The sequence below is a fragment of the Octopus bimaculoides genome, chromosome 15, assembly GCF_001194135.2.
Source record: "Octopus bimaculoides isolate UCB-OBI-ISO-001 chromosome 15, ASM119413v2, whole genome shotgun sequence".
In the NCBI taxonomy this organism is placed as follows: domain Eukaryota; kingdom Metazoa; phylum Mollusca; class Cephalopoda; order Octopoda; family Octopodidae; genus Octopus; species Octopus bimaculoides.
In genome coordinates this window covers 43,566,456-43,574,591 of record NC_068995.1, presented here as the reverse complement: position 1 = coordinate 43,574,591, position 8,136 = coordinate 43,566,456, and the positions used below count along the sequence as shown (strand labels likewise).

General features: G+C 38.9%; 1 protein-coding gene across 2 annotated transcripts in view; it reads right to left on the bottom strand.

The window, feature by feature from the left end:
* Positions 1 to 3,052, bottom strand: part of LOC106879000 (G-protein coupled receptor 183-A) — a 269,907-nt gene extending 266,855 nt beyond the window's left edge. For both annotated transcript variants that reach the window (XM_052973299.1, XM_052973298.1), the window contains exon 1: positions 1,411 to 3,052. The gene's annotated coding sequence lies outside the window, so the exon portion shown is untranslated. The remainder of the gene's footprint in view (positions 1 to 1,410) is intronic.
* Positions 3,053 to 8,136: the final 5,084 nt, after the last annotated feature.

Genomic DNA, 8,136 nt, shown 5'->3' with positions numbered 1-8,136 from the left:
ATATATATATATATATATAAATATATATATATATACAGAGAGAGAGAGAGGGGGAAGATGTGTGTGTGTGTATTTATGATCCGGGTACACGATAACGCTACGAAAGATTTGTTGGTATCCTTTGGAATGATTACCTAATACTTATATTTCGTCGGGTCTCACCTGGGTATAAACACACTCACCATGCTCGCCACGACGGTTTGAAGTAATCCAGTTGAAATCTGCAGTAACAGCAACTGGACAAGTGTAAAGTAGGCATTAAGAAGTTTACTGCTGGTGGTCGTTTATCTGGGTTCGGTTCTCGGGCGACGCTAATGAGTTTTCTATATATGAAAGCCCGGGAACTGATTTTTCAAACACGCTAAAAGTAACTTTTATGGCTCTCACGCTTTTGTTGTGCGTACCTATGTAGCAATGTGTGTTTTCTGTGTGGGCGTGAGTGGGTGAGTAAAAGTGAGCGTTTGTCTGATTATAAGTTTATACATAAAATCGTGTGTGTATATATATATATATATATATATATATATATATATCTACCGAGGAAATTATGTGTAAATGGAGGATTCTACGAGGTATAGTACAATGTATAGTACAATGCAAAATACCAAAAGGAACCTCACCCCTTATGTCTCACCTTTCTTCCTCCTTTAAGGCCGATGTGATATAATTTCTTGGGAGAGAAATACTTTTGCGGCTGAAGATAGCTTTGTATTGTCAATTATACACTGATATAAAGCTTGAAACACGTGTACCGCAGAATCCTTTGTGTTTTTGTTGTTATTTTTTGCATTTACAATTCATTAAATATATATGTATATATATGTATGTATACTTGCATACACGTTTGTTACTGTACATGTACAGATGCAAATATTTTACTCTGGTATTTTGTTTGGTTCATATCTACGCGCATGCATCTTACGTTCAAAAGCGTGTGCGCGCGTATATATACATACATATATATATATATATATATATATATTATATATATACACACATATATATATATACATAAATATATACATGCTTATGTAGTCATCCATGCTTATGTACAAACTCACTCACATACTCGCGTACGCACACACTCATATACACTCATGCATATATACGTTGTAGAAATATATTTGTAAAGTCAGAATTAGTCGAATACTTTAAAGCGAAAAATGAAATGAAATATTCCGATACGAGATCGATATCATCCATTTGCTTCCCTTTAATATATATATACATACATACATATATGTATATATTCTCCATTTTTTTTTGTTTCTTTGCTTCTCGTCTTTATATTCAGTTAAAACTTTATTTTTATATAACAAACACAGAAAATAAAATAAAATAAAACAACTACAGTAAAATACCATGTAAAACAATAGAAAAAACAGGAAGCATGTATGATAGTTGACTTACCTGAACAACGTGAAGCTATTTCTGTTAATATTTCCTTTATAATGTTTGTTGATAATGTCTCGAATTATATATGGAGATTGTTGTTGTTGTTGCTATTGTTGTTGTTGTTGCTATTGTTGTTGTTGTAAATGATGGTTGTGGTGGTGATGGTGATGGAGATGGTATTGTTGACAGTGTTGATGCTGTTGATGATAATGATGGGTTGGATGATGATGGGGATGATGGTGATGAAGTTGGTGGTGGTGAGACAAGAGAGGAGTGAGAGAAGAGGCAAAGGTATTCTGTTGAAGCGGTAAAGGATGCCTTATTGAATTTGTGGTTAACTGACGAACCTGCACATGGTATGTGTCAGTGCATATGTGCGTGTATTTGTGTATGTGCCTCTGTATTTATATGCATGTGTGTGCCTCGGTGTGCATGTGTATGTGTGTGTGTGTGTGTGTGTGATTTTGTGTGTCGGTGTGTGCGTGCGTGTGTGTGTGTGTGTGTGTGTGTGTGTGTGTGCAAGTATGCGTTTATGCGTTTGTAGGTATGTGTACTCGTGTGTGAATGCGCGTCTATTAGGTAATGTGGAAAAAGTGCATGTGCATGCTTGCTGACTGCGGTTGTGTTATGAAAAGCGAGTGCGTATGCGCGCGTGAGTGTCTGTGTGTGTGTGTGTGTCTGTGTGTGTGCATGCGCACGCGTGTGTGTGTGTGTGCGTGTGTGCGTGTAGTGGAATGCAACTATGTATGTGTGTGCGTATGTGGAAATATCTATGATCGAGTCAAAACCGTGTCTTTTAAATAGCGTGCATAACGCACGTGTGCATATTTGCGGAATAGGTTTGATTTATAAGCAGGGTGCGCATGTGTGTGTGCGCGCGCCCATGCACATGTATGTGTGTATGTGTATGTGTGTGTGAGAATAGTGCATCTGCTAGTATGTGTGCGTGTGTGTATATGTACCCGGGTGTACAGGTCTTTTAACTAGTATTTCTAACGTACATGTTTATATTTGCGAATTTAGCGTTTGTTATATGAAACGTATGTATGACGTGTCTGTGTACGTGTGTACGTATGTGTGTGTGTGTGTGTGTGTGTGTGTGTGTGTGTGTGTGTGAGTAATCTAGTGCAGTTGTGTATGTATATGCGTTGGTGTTTATGTATGCGTGTATGTATGTGTAACGGACTGTTTGCTTTTCGTTCCACCGAGTCAGTACGATGGAGTTTCGAAGGCGCGTGTGCGCGCGCGTGTGTATGCGTCTGTTCTTCTATATATGCTTTATCATATTTGTGTGTGTGCATGTGTATGTGTCCTGCTATGTATGCCTCACCCAGCGGTTATGTGACTGTATGTGTGTAAGTCTGTTTCTCTGTTGGTGTGTGCAACGTGTATTCACGTTCCGTTCACATTACTACGTTGATGCGCGAGCGCTGTTATATTTGTGTAGAAATGCTAAAAAGTCTCTCTGTGTGTGTATGTGTGTGTGTGTGTGTGTGTGTGTGTGTGCTGCTTTGCTTATGCATGTGTCACTACACTTATAGACGCCTCTATCTATCTATCTATCTATCTATCTATCTATCTATCTATCTATCTACCAATCTATCTATCTGTCTATCTATGTAGTCGTATAAACATCATGCATGTCTTATAATATATCATTTCCTTAGTATAAGTTCACTCTGAGTCAATTCGTGTGAGTATTTGTTGCTTTTGATACTAATTTTGCCATTGTGTGAATGTAGATATATCTATTAATCTATAAATATTAGTGTGCATATGTGTGTATGTGTGTGTTGATATTTATGTTGTAGCGTAGTCAGTAAATATTGAAATATCATAGGGGCAGTGAGTTCATAGATTTGATGAAATACATCGTTCTTGGTTCGAATCACATGGGTAGGAGTTTCACTTATTATTTGTTTTTTTGTTTTATTGCTATGTAATAGAAAGTACTGTATAAGTAGTACTGCTTTCAAGTGTTTGCACAAGGCCAGCAATTCCAGAAGACGGTCTAAGTCGATTACATCGATCTCGGTGCTCAACTGATACTTATTACATTGAACCTGAAAGGATGTAAGTCAAAGTCGACCTCGGCAGAATTTGAACTCAGAACGTAAACACTGACAAAAAACTGTTAAGCATTTTGACCGGAGTGCTAACAATATTGCTGGCTCGACATTTTATATAATAATAATAATAATAATAATAATAATAATAATAATAATAATAATAATAATAATAATAATAATAATAATAATAATAATGATAATAATAATAATAATAATAACAATAATAATAGTAATAATCCTTTCTACTATAGGCGCAATGCCTGAAATTTTGGGCGAGAGGACAAGTCGATTACATCGACTCCAGTGTCTCATTTGTACTTAATTTATCGATCCCGAAAGGATGAAAGGCAAAGTCGACCTTGGCGGAATTTGGACCCAGAACGTAGCGACGAACGAAATGCTACTAAACATTCTGCCAGCTCGCCGCTTTGTCAATAATAATAGTAATACAAGTTTCTGATGTAACCTCAGGGCCAGCAACGTCGAGGAGAGACGAGTCATTTAAATCAGCGCCAGTCCTTGACTGGTACTTTATTTTATTTTATCGCCAAACGAGAAAGTTTATATAATAACTTTTAACCTCAGAGGGGTTTTAACCCAGAATGCAAAGAGCAGTGAGAAATACTATGAAGCATTTTCCCCGACTCCCTAATGACTCTGCTATTGGGTCACCTTAGATTCGAACACTCGAACATTAATAATATATCATGGCACCTATTCAAATCCAGGCGACTGATCGGTTTTTGATACCGATATTGGCTCACTGCCTAATTAATGACTACTATTATTATTCGAGTCATTCTGTCTATTTTTGTTAATATTATCTAAAATACATTTTGAAAATAAACGAAATAAACTTCTTGTTTAATGCTGGAGTTACACTGAGTTTGAAAACTACTGAATTGTTGTTTGCAGAGAGTGTAGAGGGGTGAGTGAGTTAGGACAGAGAAAGAATGAGAGCAAAAAGACAGATTGAGAGATAGGCAGGTGGGTAGATATATAGATGAAAAAAATAGATAGATAGATTGATAGAGAGAGAAATAGAAAGAGATAGAGTAAGAGAGAGAGAGAGAGAGAGAGAGAGAGAGAGTTTCGATGATAGCGAGGAGAGTTGTGTTACATGTAATGAATGAGCGTTTAAGACGATATACTAAGTGGAGGCGCAATGGCCTAGTGGGTAGGGCAGCGGACTCGCGGTCATAGGATCGCGGTTTCGATTCCCAGACCGGGCGTTGTGAGTGTTTATTGAGCGAGAACACCAAAAGCTCCACGAGGCTCCACGAGGCTCCACGAGGCTCCGGCAGGCGATGGTGGCGAACCCTGCTGTACTCTTTCACCACAACTTTCTCTCACTCTTTCTTCCTGTTTCTGTTGTGCCTGTAATTCAAAGGGTCAGCCTCGTCACACTGTGTCACGTTGAATATCCCCGAGAACTACGTTAAGGGTACACGTGTCTGTGGCGTGCTCAGTCACTTGCACGTTAATTTCACGAGCAGGCTGTTCCGTTGATCGGATCAACTGGAACCCTCGACGTCGTAAGCGACGGAGTGCCAACAACAAGCCAACAACTATGTGGTATGTACCTGTGTGAAGGCACGTGGCTTAGTGGTTACGTCATTCGTCTCACGATCGTAAGGCCGTGAGTTCAACTACCAACGATGTGTTTGCGTTGTGTCCTTGAGCTAGACACTTTATTTCACGTTGCTCCAGTCCTCTCAGCTGGCAAAAATGAGTAGTACCTGCATTTCAAAGGGGCCAGCATTGTCACACTCTGTGTCACGCTGAATCTCCCTGAGAACTGCGTTAAAGGTACACGTGTCTGTGGAATGCTCAGCCATTCGCACGTTAATTTCACGAGCAAGCTGTTCCGTTGATCGGATCAACTGGAACCCTCGTCGTCGTAACCGACGTAGTGCTCCTTTTTTAGATGTACCTGTGTCCAATAAAGGAGTTTTTTGCGATCACCACTGGATTATATAACTTCATATATTGCACGTTATATATATATATAGATAGATATAAAATACATTTTCTTTTTAATGAGACGAAAATAAACGAAGTAAACTTCTTGTTTAAAGCTGGAGTTGCACTGAGTTTGAATATATATATATATATTTGTGTATGTTTCTGTGTTTGTCCCTCCACCATCGCTTGACAATCGATGTTGGTGTGGTCCCCGGCAAAAGAGACCGATAGAATGTGTACTAGGCTTTCAAAGAATAAGTCTTGCGGTGAATTTCTTCGATTAAAGGCGATTACAGGCCATGCACCAGCGTGGCCGCAGTAAAAGTAAACAACTAAAAGAATACGTATATGTGTGTGTGTATATATGTCGGTACATCTATCTATCTATCTATCTATCTATCTATCTATCTATCTATCTCTATCTCTGTCTATCTATCTATCTCTATCTATCTAGCTATCTACCTATCTATCTATCTATCTATCTATCTATCTATCTCTATCTCTGTCTATCTATCTATCTATCTATCTATCTATCTATCTATCTATCTATCTATCTAACTATCTATCTATGGAACACGATCATTGATCCGTTTCTTCTTTGCCTTCCCTGCCACGGCGACCATGTAAGCATAAGTTGTTATTTTTGTTGTTGCTGTATTCATATCGTCTGCTTTCGTTATCATTGTCGCCGAGATTATCAGCGCCATCGTGATCGATCGTGGTGTTGATGTAAGTGCAATTTCTGAGTTTGCAGTTGCATTACTAGTTATTGTGACATCGCTTGTGGTGCTGACGGTGTTGGTAGCGGCGGTGCTGGTGGTGGTGGTGGTGGTTGTAGGTGATATCGGGGTCGACAATGTTGTTGTTATTGTTCTAGTGATTTTGGTAAGTGAAGGAGGCCTGTGTTTGTGTTTTGGGGTTGGTGGTGTTTACTGCGTCATCGTTGTAGCCGCTATTTTTATTGTTATTGTTGTTGTTCTATTTGTAGATGTAAGTAATTTTTATTTTTGTTCTTGTTGCTGATGCTTTCCATTGTTTTTGTTCTCTCTCCCCGGTGCATTCACCAACAATGGTTGCAGTTATGCTGCTGGAGCAGAAGTACCTGCTGGAGCAGAAGTAGCTGCTACCGCTGCTCGTTAAGATACAACCTGTGCATAACTTTGCAGCAGCAGTCTTTTGTTATTTTTGTTGTTGTTGTTGTTGTTGGTATTGTTGCTGTTTTCTTTGTCGTTAATAGATTTAAGTCTCGCAAGTTTTTGGAAAGATACAGCCAGAGCTTAACCCAACCATAGATTAAATGCCAATATAATTGTTCGTTTTCCTACATCTGTGTTATATCTTGAAATACTATGTTCAAATCCCACCGGTTGTCTTTCTCGACATTAAACCAATCAGAGAAATTCCCCCATGACAAACCACCTCTGGTAGTGATGCTTTGATAGAATTTACAATTGGTACCGCAGTTAAAAATACGCTTTCAAACATTTATTCTCCTTCGAATTTAGGCCAAAATAGAGGTAGCTTGACATTTCATTAAATCAGGGGACCGCTTAGAGATATAGAACCTAGTTTTCAAAATGGCCAATCATGTATTTTTGCGCATGGAAAAGTTATTCTCTATAGGGCTGTCCTAGATAACAGTTTCCACTGTATTTCTTTTTACAGAAGACTACAAGCTGCACATCAGTGCACGTTACCCCCTACCTAATTCTAAACCCTTCACGCAATCCAAGGATCTGGCAAGGCTTGTACAACTTGGCACCCATTTTGTCGCAACGATGTACCGCATGACTTACAGCGACTTCCAATAAAATAAAAAAATTAAAGATGACCATAGCGGTATTTGAGCATAGAGTATAAGAAACTGCTGGGACGCATTCTGTGTATTGCATCATTGAAGGCTGCCTCAATTCGCTGCCTTACTAGTAACGCAAGTACAGCTCACAGATTCTTGTTTCTTTGTTGATTGTTTATAAAAGTTGTTTATTTTTAAAAATGTTTTTATATGACGTTTGTAAAGGCCACGATGACTACATAGGACCGGTTGATTTATATGTTTGCGCCCTTTTTGGAGAAGAAATTTAATAGTAAAATTTTCGAAATTTGTTTAGAAAATATGTTTTAAAACATGGTTTTGGATAGCTAACATAGATCAATAGAGAAGGGCAAAAAGGGCTTAGGAAGGGTTGTAGCCCCTGCTCTTCACGTGGAGTGAAAGGAGTACTCTTTGAGTCCAAAGGCCAAAGAACTACACCATTGCCATCATGGCAGACGGCGGTAGCAGTAACAAAAACGAAAATGACATTCACAAAAGAAATACAGGCGTCAGAAGCAATACTAGCGATGGCGGAATATTACACATTGAAGGGGAGGAGAAAATATCAACATTGAGCATTCAAAGTTCAACCGAATGTAAAAGTTCAACCGAATGTGATTATAGCGGCGAAAACAACAGTAGTAGCAGTAGTAGCAGCGGCAAATGAACTAAAGGTAACATAAGCAGCAGCGCCGGTGGCAGCAACAATAACAATAACAGCAACCACAACAGCGGCAGTAACAGCAGCATCGACGACGTCGACGACGAGGAAGACGACGACAACAATAACAACAACTGCACTGGCTAGTACAACAAAATGAAAAGCAATAAGGGGAACAGTATAAACAAGAGAGAGAGAGAGAGAGAGAGAGAGAGAGAGAGAGAGAGAGA